Below are 14530 nucleotides of genomic sequence, written 5' to 3'. Positions count from 1 at the left end.
TGTATATATATATATATATATATATATATATATATATATATATATATATATATATATATATATATAAAAGAAATTTATGCATATGTGGACCAAGATAAAGGACAGGAATATTCATTGCAATATTTTTTATCTAACACTTGGAAAAAAGTCTAAATGTCTATTAAAAATAGAATGGATATCGTATTTTTTTTTAGAAGATGCAGTTTTAGGGAAGGGAATGGGGACTTGGGGGAGGGGGAAGAGAGAGGAGGACAAGAGGGAGTAGAAGGGAAGGTAGATATGATCAAAGTACGATATGTACATGTATGAAAATGTTATAGTGAAAACCATTAATTTGTACAGTTAATGTTTGAATAAGTATAAACAAAAATAAATTAATTAAATAAATCAAGGGAAATAGAATAGATGAGCAAATGCAGTATATGTATGTTAACTGAATAGTGAACAGCAGTGAAAGAGACAGCTACTGCTGCACAACAACGTGCATAAGTTTTAGAAGCACAATTTGAGACAAAGAAGTAAGACATTAAAAAAGAGACTATGTAATATAAATCAATTTTTATAAAATAAAAAAAACTTTTATCTGTGGATTCACACATATTTGCTAAAGAAAAATCAGAAAATATTATTAACAAGAGTTAGCTAGATAGTGGTTACTTCTCCTTGGGAGGGAAGAATTAGTTTCGGGTACATACAAAGGGTTTTCTGTGCTTTAGGATCATTCTGCTTCTCGGGCTAAGTTTTAGCTACATATGATACCACAATGTGCTAATTATTTAACATTTTTTAAAAAAACACAGAATATTAGAATATAAGACCCATTAAGTGCAATTTAGACTAGTTCTATTCAAAGTCTAAATTAATTTAAAAAAATGGAAATAATTGAACTTTGGTCCTCAAACTTGTATGCTCACCCCAAACACTTGGGAACCATAAAAACAGATTTCTGGTTTCAACATAGAGATTTCAACTCAAAGGTTTTGTGGGTGGGGACTTATAACAAATTCCCTAATGATTTTGAGGGAGCCAGCCTGAGGACTGTCATTTGAAGTTAATGGTCTGGCTGGCACTGAACACCTGCACTGAACACGGGCACAGATAGAAAGATTTACTTTTTGCACCTTAAATAAAGCCCCATGACTATATTTAGACATTTAAATGAACAAAAATAAAATAAATGCAACTATTTAACGTCTTTCAGAAGAGATATTAGCTTTTATTGTTATTTAAAGAAAATTTCAATATCCCTTTCTGGATACCTGGTACAAATTTGGGCAGAATCATTCCCAGTTTTCATCAAGCTACATTGGTGAACTTTTGAACAATGCTACCTTATTTCTTATGGAATAGAACAATACTCTGAACTTAAGAGAAATACTACTTAATACAAATAATTTGCACTTTGTTCACTTTCTATTGATTATTTCTTTTGCCTATATAAAAATTATAGATATTATCTTTTAAAAAATATTTTCAATGTATTTTTTGAGGAACTGTTGAAATGTAATCATCCCTTTAAAATTAAGTAGTAGACAAGATTGCTTCTGTCCCTAGTCTAGTCAAAATTGTGTTGGAGATCCTAGCCTACAAAATGACCCAAGGAAAGATATTAAAGACTTCAGGTTTGGGAAAATAGGCATAAAAATGTCATTATTTTAGGGGATAATATTGTCTATGTAAGAAAACATAAATACATCCATGGATAAATTACTTAGAAGTAGGTGAATTCAGCAAGTTGACGAGATCTAAGACCAGTAGTCATAAGTCTGTTGCTTCTCTTAGTAGTACTTGTATTCAATATGATGAAAACTTAATGTTGGCCAATATGGGAAGAAGTATGTCTGGGTAAAACAGCATACTCTAAAATTGCAGTGAGTTCTATGGGTGTGGCTTACAACTTAACCAATCACTTCAGAAGTTAAAACTCTTAATTAAATCAATTGCCAGTTGGTGGTGAGATGGGTTAGCATTGGTCTAACCCAGGAGACAAAGGAGATTCTTTACTGCAGAACTTTATAAAAAAACAACAATGACAAAAATGAAATTGAGGATTCCACACTATGAAATGAACCTGTATGCAAAATACTCAATTATTATCAAGAGTAGTTATTCTATGAATACAACAAGCCACAATAATAAAATATTATTCTGACTGCAACTCCCACTTTCTTCTGATAAATTTGATGAAACACAAAAGGATGGGAGAGTGGAGGATTGCTGTCTAAATCTCTTTTATTTTATTGTTGTTGTCTTGTCCAGATGCTGAGTTCCCTGTGGGTCCCTTTCTGGGTATCTGGTACAAATTTGCACAGGAAAGGTTACCACACATCAAACTTAATTAGAAGTATTAGGTTTGTTTTTAGTTGTAATTGCTTAGTGTTCTTGAGTTTAGTAGAAAAAATGTAGTGGCAACAGAAAAGATGAAATGCCTAGGAAAAAAGCAAGAATTGTGTAAAATCTATGTGAAGAAACTTTAAATCACTGAGATACATAAAGATAAAATTGAAAACTTGGAAAGGCATATCCTATTCTCAGATGAGAAGACTCAACATTCTAATGAGGCCAATTCCCCTACAATCAAACTACAAATGTATCCTGAGCCTAGTGAAAGTACTACTGCAATACTTTTAGAACTATATAAAATTATTTTCAAGTTTATAAGAAAAATAACTGCAAAAGAATTATCTATAAAAACCAAAGAGAAAGAATAACTACAGAATTATAACTATGTTAACTAAATAGCATGCTGTGATACTATAAATAAACAACTAGATGGACAAAATTGCATAGACAGCCCAGAATCTTACCCAAAGAAATATGGGGATTTAGAATAAAAAAGCTATTAGCGTGTATCAGTGAGTAAATGTGTTTTTTAAAAATATTTTTTTAGTAGTCAATGGACCTTTATTTATTTATTTATACATGGTGCTAGGAATCAAACCCAGTGCTTCACATATGCTAGGCAAGCACTCTACTACTGAGCCACAACCCTAGCCCAAATATGTTTTTTAAAATAAATGATTTGAAGACATTTGAATAATTACTTAAGAAATATAACAATTGATTTTTATCCCTTTCCTTACATTAAAATAAATACAAATCAAATTCAAAAGTAAATGTAAATAAAGAAATTACAATACTACTGGAAGAGAATTTTCATCTATTCTCCCTAAGGGCCAGACTTTTTGAAAGCGTCACATAAATACTAAAAAAAGGAAACACTGATAAGTTTCATTACAAATCAATGAAATATTTCTGTGAAAAATGTTATGTGCTATTGAAGAATACAGTTATGAGCTTAACACTTAAAGATTATCTGAATAAATACTTTTACACTTGTTAAAATCAAAAGACAGTTGCATAGAAAAGAGATTGTATGGGCTGGGGGTGTGGCTCAGTAGAAGAATACTTGCCTTGCAGGTGTAACTCAACCTATTATAACAATCACTAATAGAAGTGTAAGGCCCTGGGTTTGAGCTCTAGTCACTGAAGGAAAAAAAAAAAAAACAAGATTTTATTTGTCTCTCAAATGCTAACTATATTAATCACAAGACTACTTTTGTACTTTATATAATTAAGTTTTAGTTTAGTTTTTTATTCCTTTTCTTGTTTAAGACAAAATAAGCAGAAAGAATAGGTTCCTGGATGCTAATGTTGCAAACCTAAGCCTGCCATTCCAGTCCTATGGAATCATACCATACAGTTACTTTGAAGGAAAATAGGATCCTTGGATTTCACTGGAGTGATGTATCAGTAAATCTTGCAATATGCTACAGTTATTAAGAAAGGTGAGGTAGAACTCTTGAGTACTTTCAGTCTTATATTTACTTGTTCAGTCATTCTATAATATTACTAAAAAATATTTGTTAGAGATGGGGATGATAGTCATGGACAAGATGCAAATTGACTTGTCTGCTTCAGATTAGGGCAGTCTTTCAAAAAAAAAAAAAGTTACTGGGACCAAGAAATTGTGTCATTCTTTTTTTTTTTTTTTTTAAGAATTGCCAGTTGAAGGTGGTCAACAAATTTAAATTTATGTCCTTGTTTAAATACAATTTTTGAAACATTTTTCATAAATTTTAGACTTGGTAATAGTATGAATTACTGAAGATATTTGTATTCATTGCTTATTGTGGCAACCACCATGTATTTGATTAAGTAACCAGAGTGGCAAATTTAATCTTGAATATTCTATGGTTCATCTCTTCATCTACTTTTCTGGTAGTATTACTTAAGAAGGGGAAAACTGGTGAAGCTCATCTATTTGTGGGTTCCGTACTCTTTTAGCATCAGTTGTGAGTTGGTTTTTATTTGATGAAAGTGTTTTCGGGGGTCAGTTGTGTAAGGTACTCCTAAGTTAACATAAATGTATTCACCTGGGTTTTCCCTTTATATGGACTAGCTATTATTTTATATTACTTTTATAGTTAATAGATATTCAACTAACTTTGCAAGAACATTTCACATACCTTTCCTTCTTTCTTGAAACCCATTTGCTTTCTCAGATAGCTTCTCCCTCTTGGAGTCCTAAAGTACCCTAAGAAGTGGTTCAAAGGTGAACCAGGTACTAAGCAGTATTTTCAAAGCAGAGTAATAGCCTGGTATGTGTCCTTCTGAGTTCCATACAAATAAATCAACCACGGATCATAAAACTCAACCTGTAATAACAATCACTAATATTTCATAAATCGCCAACTGGTTTGAAAACCTGTTCAAATATTTTGTACCACCCACAAAAGCTGTTGTAATAAACTGCTTGGTTATAAAAATCACGTAACACTTAATTATTGGCATTATCATGTTTATTTGTTCTCTCATTCTCTCTTTTTGGAAACAAAATTCTTGGTTTGAAAAACAACTTTCCGGTGGCATTTCCTATTCTGAATTGTGATGTGAATTTTAAGTTAAAAAATAAACTTGGGCAATGATACAAATGAAATTGGATCTTTTTAAAAATAAGAGATCCCAAACTATAATTTTAAATGAGTCACTTATGATTAATATAATAACAATTTTCATAGTGAATTTACTGCAGTATAGAAAAGCCACTATGGAAACCCATAAAAGTGCTGTAGTTTGTCAAAGTTTTAGATTAGTTTTTTTTTGCAAGAGTAATAACTTGGAAACTATAAACATGTGCCTGGGTGTAGCATGGGGAATTTTGGATTAAAAAAAAAAAAAAGGAGATGAGGTCCTGGCTTATTTCTACTGGCTAGGACTTTAGTTTCTGAGGTACTAAGAAATATTTGTGTGCTTTGCATTCTACTAGAGATGGATATTCCAGCAACCGTGAGGCTTTGCCATTGTGCCTGTCTATATAATGGGTATTTTGTTTTAAAAAATCCTCAGGTAAGTAAGGAATCTATTTTGCTTCACAAGCCAGGGTCAAGAATTTTGTTAGCTCAGCCAAGTACTAGAAATATGTAGGAAAAACGAAGAGCTTTCCAATTTCAATGAAACTTGAACCAGTTAGCTGATAATATATTTAATGGGCATTTTGTTGCATAGCAGGGATCTTTGCCTTTCTGATGAGTACTGATCTCAGGAAATCAAGTACAATTGCCAAGCAACTGCCAAGCATCCTAATCATGGTCTACTTGCAGAGTGCCTCTACTCAGTGTCTCAACTTCTGGGACAATGGTGACCTCTTTTGTTTACACTTTCCTGTATAAACTAGATTAAAATCTCAGGCCACTTCCGGAAAGATGAATTAATTAAGTGGCAACGAAGTACCCATGATAAAGTGGGAAATCTAAATGAAAGCAAATCTAAATTTGCCTTACAGCATCTATGTAAAACCCATCAATCAAAGAGCAAATGGACATTTCACCGATGGGAATCAACACCTACCAGGTGTGGGGGAAAAGTGTGAAAAACACCTAGCACCTCTTAAAAGGCCTTCAAATTAATTTCAGCTGTTAAACCCTCTGAGCCCACATTATGTAATTTCTCTTGCTGTGGGGTTGCAGCCATCCTGTATCTTAACTATGCAGAAGGAAGTTAAACCACAGGGATGGGTGACTTACCAAAACATTGGGAGAAGTCTAATTAGAATTTTAATTAGGTTTGGTAACTTCTTTACTTTTCCCCTACAAGTTATGTTTTGGCTTTTGGGTGGTCATATGAACTGTTTGGATGAGGAAGTATGTTCTAATTCTGAATAAGAGTCATTACCCTCATGGCACAGCATGGGCTACCCTGTTCTCAGAGGAGCCTCACATGTCAGCTGAAGATCTGAGTAGTAAATACCTGCAGATCATAAGATGTGGACAGATGGAAACACACCTGAAAGAAGAAGATAATATGTTATATTACTATCTACTGTAGTAGATGTTTTGGTTGATATTCCCCAACACCCACATCTCCATCCACCCCATCCATCCGGTGAATAGTATACACTAGTGTGTTAGATAGCTTTCTGTTGCTGCAACAAAATACCTGAGAAAAACAACTTAAAGGGGAAAAGATTTATTTTGGCTCATGGTATTAGAGGTTTCAGTCCATGATCACTTACCTCTGTTGTTTCTAGACCTGTCTTGAGGCAGAACATTGTGGCAGGGAGTGCATGTTAGAGCAAAGCTTCATACCTCAAGGTGCCCAGGAAGCAAAGAGAGAGAGGAAGGGGCCAAGATTCCAGTACACCCTTCAAGGGCATGCCTCCAAGGATCTACTTCCTCAAACTAGTTTCCACCTCCTCCCATTAGCCCATTAAACTATTAATTCATCAATGGTTTAATCCATTGAAGAGGTCAGAACTCTCATGATCCAATCATCTCGCAAAGGCTCCACCTCTGAAAATTGCTGCCTTGGGCCTTTAACACATAAGGTTTTATGGAACAGTTAAGACTCAAATCATAACAACTAGTAATTTATCCCTGTGGCTGGTAATTGCTTCTGGAATTGTCAGGCGTAAGCCAATCAGGGTCAAAGAAGTATGAGGAGAATTCAGAAAAGTTTAAAGAATCAGAGAGAATCACACATACACATACAGTTAAAATGGGGCACAAGCACAGCTTCTACGCTACCAGGAATGGAAAACCAACCCTCAGATACCGTGTTGCCTCCTGGTCCCCATTCTTACCTAACTGTCCCCAGATCAAAGATGCATATGTTCTTTACTGTAACTCATAAACCAGCCTCAGAATAAAGTTGACCTCATCAATATCTAGATGAGGGGATGCAAAACACCTAGATCTCTTTGATGGTATTCAAGAGCTACTATATCAGTCCAAGTCCTTTACCTGTCCCCCTGTCATGTGAATTAATATATTTTCTCATTATACAAGTCAGTTTGAGTTGGGTTTCTGCTCTCGAAATAGAAATCCTAACCAATATACAATAACACTTCACTTATATTGTTTTGGGGGTCCGTATGTTGTCTGGTTACCCTCCCCCACAGGCTATCTTCCCTTCTTGTCCCAGAAGGCTGACCATCCTAGACGGACTGCGTCACCTGGTCCCAGTGTTCTCTGGCCTCTGGTTCAGATCAGTCTGCAGTGGGGCCACCAGGAGGACATGGGAGGACAAAGGAAGAGTTGGGGTGTTTCTTCTCTATTTCTACTGGCTTAGAAGCTTTCTACTGGCTTAGAAACTGACTCTCCATGACCACAGCTCCTTTAGGGTGACCTTCCTCCTTGCCTCAATAACATGAATTTCCTGCTCTATTCCTTCTGTTCCAGGGGTGGTGACAGTTCTCTGTTCCCTGTCCCAATATCCCTTGCTCAAATCTTTAAATTTGTCCATACCTCTGGAAGTGGTCCTTTCACTAAAATCTCTGCATTTGAACTGATTGTGGGGAATTTTGTTTGCTTCTAGAACTTTGATGCTCTCTACTTTCTGTTTCAGTTTCTGGCTTTCGTTTATTTAAAGTGATGAAATTCTTCAACCCTGCTCCATAAGCAAAATTGATTGGGGCAGAGCCTGGCATTTGATAAGGATTTGAAACCATTTTCATTTTGCTTCTTGGCTGACTTCGAGTGAGAGGTGAACAAAGATTTTTGCAAGTATTTTAGACTTTGTGGGACAAGCAGTATCTGTGGCAACCATCAACGCTGCCACTTTGAAAGCATATGTTACAGCAGATTTTTATTAAAAAAAAAGAAAAAAGAAAAAACAGGTGGTGGAGCCAGATTTGATGTCCAGACTTCAGGCTTCTTCTGACCTCTGAGTTGGTTCATTTGGTTTATGGCTCTCAAGTGTGGGAACAAGATTCTAGTCTCCCAGACAGATTCAGATGAGAATGCTTTGTGAGGAAAGTTTTTTGTTTATAAGGTGAGGTTTGCATATGATAAAGCCATTCCAGGGAGATGATTTTTATGTTAAAAATAGCATGGGAGAGTAATTTCCTTTTTCTACCAGCAGAGAGACACAGAAAAACGTGGTAATGACCAGAATGGGAGCACTCCACACTTGGCCCTGCCTTCCAAACTCCTCTCTGGAGTCTGAGATGGATTCCTAGGTCCAGGGAAAAGCGTTAGGTTTGAGAAGCCAATTTACTACTTACTACTTTCTGTCAAGTACAGACAGGAACTCCCAAGGTGGCCCCAGAGACTAGAGGGAAGTTTAGATTGGCAAGCAGCATGAAGATCTACTACAATGCCATATATTCCCAAGAGCCTTTTTTCTGTTTTTCAAGGTCAAAAATCCCTTCCCTTTGTGGTTTTCCCATAGGACTTTCTCTGCTATAGCTTTCTTGGAGCTGTTATGACATAAGACATTATGCACATTTATGCCCTTCACTGCTAGGGAGCAAAGACCTGTGCACACACAGACTCAGCTCATCTCCCTGTGTACCATGAAGCCCAGCACTGTTCTTTACCTAGGGTGGATGCTCACTACCTACTCAAGTGAGCTGAATTTTAATTTTGAAATAAATTCTAGGCCTATTATCAGAGCCTGGGACAAGATCATGAATGGAGACATGGCTAAATATTTAATAGTTGCACATTAAACTATACCTTACTATGCCTTTAGCCTGGATTGTACTCCCATCCCTGACTCTATGGCCTGCTCAGTGGAGATTACCCATGGGATCTAGAGACTGTACCCCTGGGCCAATCCTGTTATTTTCAGTGTAGAGGTTGCAAAGTCCTGGGACAGAGCAGGGGGAAACTCAGTCCAGGCTCAGGACCTCTAGAAGGTTCTGGGTGAAACTGGGGAGTCCAGTGCTCAAGCTTCCTGGGGAGGCTAGGTCAGGAGACTTTCCTTATACCTCATTTGTCTAAATTGAGATTTCTAGGTAGTTCTAAAGCTTTCCTAGATCCACACCATCAAAGAGGAAGGGGAGAACAGAACAGATACCTAGGGAATTGGTTTGCTATCCATCTGCTTTGGGCAATGGGGGAGGGGAGGGGGGCGGCAGCCAGCTTAAGCAAAGCAGTTCTCCCAGGGCACGGGTGGAGATCACATCCTTCCTGTCATCCCTTGTCCTCTTTCCCTATAATACTCTCAAGCATTCTCACCTCGCTTTTCTTGATCTGGGGGTTCTGTTCAGTTCATGTTTCCTTTTCGCATGATTCGCTCATTCAAATAGTTAATGAACTTCCTAAAATCTTTTGGCACAGAAAAAAAAATAAAGCATCTTTTCTTGCACTTTGGGATATCTGGGGCACTGGGCAGAGATCCTCTCAACCCAGTCCATGGATACCTGGAGAATATTGTATCTTCCCAGTGAATCTGCCCACCGTGTCATTTGCTGCAGTTGGTGTGTATCAGAGGTCAGATTTTCCTTTAAGCTTGCTAAAATACACACCACTGGGCCCCATATCCAGAGTTTCTCATTTAGTGAACTGGGATAAAACCCCCAAATTCACACATCTTACAAGTTCCCAGGTGATGCTACTTGCTTGGGTCACCACGTGAGACCCAGGGGTATATAGGATCCTGTATTCAGAGACCTCAAAATAACCGTGTCTCATAATTCTACAGACAAGCAGTGGGTTACCCTAGCTGGCACTGGCCCCAAGATATTGTTAGAAACTTGATCTTTAGTAGCTGGGAAAAGAGGGAAAATGTTTAAAGCTGCAAGCAATTTCCAGTCTCTAAGGGTAGGGACATGAATTTACCTCAGAGGCAAATTGTTGCTTTTGGTCTGGGAAAAACACTTGAGTCTGCCATTTATTTACAAAAATGTAAATCAAATATTCACCCACTGTTCTAGAGGGAAATGTGGAGTCAGTATTAACCCGAACACAGATGTTTTAGACTGAGAAGTTAAGTGTTCTATTTGATAGCATAAATTTTGGGGCAAGAATGAGCCAAACTTCTGTCTCGGAGACATACTTGTCTGGCGGAGAGGGTGTGTATATTCTAGGGTTTTTAGGCCTGTCTGATTTTAAGGGTGCTTTTCTATAAGCTGTTGCCTATTCTTATAGCTCTGTGTGTGCAAGTTTGTGTGTAGAGTTGTTTTCCAGAACTCCAGACCGAGACCTGAGGACTGAGGAGAGAAGAGCATCCATAGAACCACATCTCCAACAGGCACTTGGTATGTCTTACACAGGGTTACTTCTGCAGAATAACTCAACACATAGACTGTTACTGACTATTATTTTCTAAGGTAATTTTTCTATTGGGTGGAGGAGTTTTCTCTGGTGGAAAAAAATATTCCCATTTTCAGTCTACGTGGGGAAAAATTGATTCTCAGCCTCAAAATACATGAAGGAAAGAGATGGTACTCTGAGAGAGAAAAGAGATTCTCCTCTTGACATCCAAAGGCAGATGGTCCTTGATTCTGAGGACCCCTTGGGGGACCTCAGGTGATTGTGGGAGAAGGAGGTGGCGTGAACTGGAAGATAGACTCGGGGAGGAATGCAAACAGATGGTAGGGGTTCTTGAAGACAGTTTGGGGACCATGGGCCACAAATTTCTTTGCTTCTATTCCAAGATTGCACTTCTTTCCTTAGAACTTGGGGTTTTGGTGAAATATTGTTCCAAGTTAGAGTTTAGTCTCTGTTGGAACATGAATATTTAAAAGAAGAATAATATGTAACAAGCTTGGAACTAATTGCTAAAGAGAGGACAGGGCTCATGTCCAAGGCCAGTTCTCAAGGACAGTGTGAGGCTCAGCTAAGGATTACTGCAGGGGTAACACAGAAAGTCAGGAGGGGGCAAGCCAGACATAAAATGGAAGACATGTAAGGAGGGACAAATATTTTTATGGACAGGTTGGACTTCAAGATCAACCATGATAAACCTGGATATTTGAATTACAAAGGGAGTATAGTTGGCTCATTTGGCTACACATTACAGAGAATTTGCAAACAGGAATTATAGATGAACACCCATCCAAAAGATCAGATACCAGTAGAAAGAATCCCCTTTCTTTAATAGGATAAGGTAATTCAAATCTTCATGACAAGTGAATACATCCAAAGCTACACCAGCAAGAAATGGAACTCTTTATGTGCAGATTTTAGATAAGAAATAAAGTTTCATTGTATGAGCTTCAAAAACTCCCTCTAATTAGGCAATATGATTTCCATCAACTCAATTAATCTTCCATGGCACCTATATAATAACCCTAAACATAGAAGGAAATAAAACCAAGTTAGAGCAACATGAAGGGTTGCGTAGGTGCAGGAGGTCACTAAAGAAAATCAATTTTCCTGTAATTTACTTGAGAGCTCCAAAAATAACAATCAAAGATCAATTTGGAACCAGATTTTTCCCTACTCCATCATGACTCCTTGAGCCTAGCAGACTGACCAAGGCCATCCAGAAGGTGGGACATCTTGACTTTAGCCAAAGTAAGCATATTTGTGCAGAAAACCCAAACAATTTTGGGGGAAGAAGCCAACATGTAACACATGCTGATTCAGTGAAAACGTGAATATATATCTAGTACATCAAAGAGTTGGAACAAGGACAGCACAACGTGGGTGCAGGAGCCTTCACAGTGACCACCAATAACTCACTCTGGGAGAGCTGTGGATTTTACAGAAGACAGTATTGCCTAACAAGGAGGGTTAATCTAGTTAATATCTCATTGTATCCATTGGTTTCTTGATCTTACAAAACTCAAAACAATGAGTATCCTACCCCAATGTTTTGATGAAGGTCAAAGCTATTATGTTCTTTAATAATTACTCTTTAGGAGTTTCAATGACATTTCATGGGAAGGTTCATGTGACTAAGTACAGATCTCACAGGAACATTTATAGACTTTATTGAGTGGCCTCCTGTCTTATGCCTCAGTGTCTCCTTTTGAAAAAGATTTGCATTTTGTTCAGACTATGAAACATTTAAAAATTGTTTTCCCTCATTAATAGGAAAGTTGAGGAACACTGTTTTCTACTTAGAATATATTATGGTCTGATTGGCACTGAACAGTATTTCTTGACTGTATAATTTTTCCCTGGTTGTGTAATTTCCTTGGGAAAAACCAGTGGTATGTAATTATCTTTTGACCACATTTTTCTAGTAGACATTTCAGAGAGCTTTACCAATATTTTCCTATCCATCTCCCACCTCTCTGAGCAAAGGAGACAGTGAAGAACACGCAGCGAAGTAGTTTGTCCAGCACTATATGACGAGTTTAGCAGGGCTTGGGCCCCATGCTTCTAACCAGGGCCAGCACACATGTCGATATTTTTATGGTGAAGCTACTGTCTCTATGATGCCAAGAACAAAAACAAAAACAGTGGTATTCTGTGGGTGAAATTTAGGAACACTTGAGAATTGAAGACAGTGGACACCAGAACTAGAGGACATCTGGCTTTGCTTGAAATAAGTTTTGTTTTTTTTTTATCTTGGACTGCACACTTTCTTAAGACCCTTGGTTTTTAGGACCTTTGTATTTCAAAGACCATCAAATATTTCTCATTAGCTTACCCTTCACTCATCAGAATAGTTGTCTTGCAAGGTTCATTTTGATGCCAAAGTGTTTGGGTGACTTTTAAAAGTATGTTTTGAAAGAGTTCTCCTTTGAAGTTATCAATTGACCTTTTTGGCAAATGTGAGTGGAATTAAAATTCTAATTCAAATTGACACGGATAATTCATTAAGTTTTTAAAGACTCTCATCTTGAAGATATTTATGATATATTTGGCAATTAGATCCTTTAGCATGTTACCCAAAATATTGGCTGTTTAACAGTCTGAAAAGAAAGCAGTAGAGAAGAGTGCCAGGAAACTTAAAGTTCCATGGTTGATTTAATTTATTTCTGCAGCAGCTACTGCTGCTTTTCAAGGCACTGAACCCTGTGTTTGGATGAATATGAAGCATGATCTTTGCTTTCAAGGGGTTTACCTTTGAATGAGGGAGAAAGAAACTCACACACAAAGGTAATAAAAGCTGTACTGGGTACAAAGAGCCTTGAAAGCACAGAGGTGGGAGAAATCATTTTATGTTAAACAAGAAAGGCTTCATGGCTCAGGCTGCCTTTGAACTTTCCAGTGGTTTGGGAATATTGCCCAGGGAGAAGAGGGCTGGGGTGCTCATTCAGGTGGACTAAAGGAAACAGGAGCTAATTCAGGAAAGAGTGATTGGTCTGATGAGAACCAAACCCAGGTTTTCCATCTTAGTAGCCCTCTCCAAACATGCTTACAAAGCATTAAGTAGAGATAATCAATCACAATGAACAACTATAAAAATCTGTGTGATCTTTTTATACTCCCCATTTTATAGCAATGAGTCAAATAGCCTGTCACAAAGGACAAATGGCTGGTTGAAACTTAAAGCTTTGGGTCCTGGACACCTCCAGGCATCTAGATGACCAATGTCATACCCTTGATTCTCATGCCATGATCCTAAATCCAAGTCTGTTTGCTGGTCTGGATATTGGCCTTTCTTTGACTCTATATCTTGGAAATATTGCTATTATATAATAAAAGATTTAAATATAAGTTTGTCTGGAATATTTGCAATCCCTAATTAGCATGTTCTCTCTCAGTGTGGGTTTTTTCACTGACTATAGGGGATTTATCATTATGGTGAATAAAATGTTAGTCAGTGATGTGCCTCCCCACAGGTATGTGTGACTTTCCATTGAGTGCTGGGAAGACAATTTAGACATTTCTGTTTCTATTCAAATGTGAAAATAGAAAAGAAGTTTTACTAGCAGGTAGTGTACAACAACAGGGGTGTGAAGCTCAGAGTCTCATGTCAACCTCTCCATGTTGAGTGTGAAGGCAGAGTGTCAATGGGTATGACCTTAGGTTTTTGCTCTCACTGGGACTTGCTACAGTTTATATGTTAAGTGAACTTACTCAGCATGTGTCTATAATGTTGTCATTTTGCATTATTACATTTTATTATATTATCAAGTTTAAACTCAACAAAATGCTCAGACATCCTAAAAATTTCCTATAAAGAAGTCATGAATTGAAGATTCATTTATTAGAAAAATAATGCAAGCCCAAGTGAGAAGCATGAATGGGGGCAGAGTGACCAAACTTTCTCAAGTGCTTCTGCCATGTAATGATGTCAAAAACAGGACAGCCTATTCTGATCTAAGAAATTGGCCACAAAATTAATACATGTATGTATATATGTGTATATTTATCTCTCTTTATCTAAGATATATATATATATA

At 37.1% G+C, this 14530-nt stretch overlaps 2 long non-coding RNA genes across 8 annotated transcripts in view; one reads left to right on the top strand and one right to left on the bottom strand.

The window, feature by feature from the left end:
- LOC125611537 overlaps nucleotides 1-14530 on the bottom strand; it is a 98864-nt gene that overhangs the window by 1278 nt on the left and 83056 nt on the right. For 2 of the 7 annotated variants that reach the window (XR_007341729.1, XR_007341727.1), the window contains exon 7: nucleotides 6116-6285. This is a non-coding gene — a long non-coding RNA (uncharacterized LOC125611537). Of the gene's footprint in view, nucleotides 1-6102; nucleotides 6286-14530 lie in introns of those variants that run through there. The other 5 variants (XR_007341724.1, XR_007341726.1, XR_007341728.1 and 2 more) reach the window with 4 other exon arrangements.
- Nucleotides 1-14530, top strand: part of LOC125611538 — a 67665-nt gene that overhangs the window by 3736 nt on the left and 49399 nt on the right. The window lies entirely within an intron of this gene.

Source organism: Marmota marmota, unplaced genomic scaffold (assembly GCF_001458135.2).
Source record: "Marmota marmota marmota unplaced genomic scaffold, marMar, whole genome shotgun sequence".
Lineage (NCBI taxonomy): Eukaryota > Metazoa > Chordata > Mammalia > Rodentia > Sciuridae > Marmota > Marmota marmota.
Note: the sequence above shows the minus strand (reverse complement) of the source record. Positions and strands in the feature narration are given on the sequence as shown.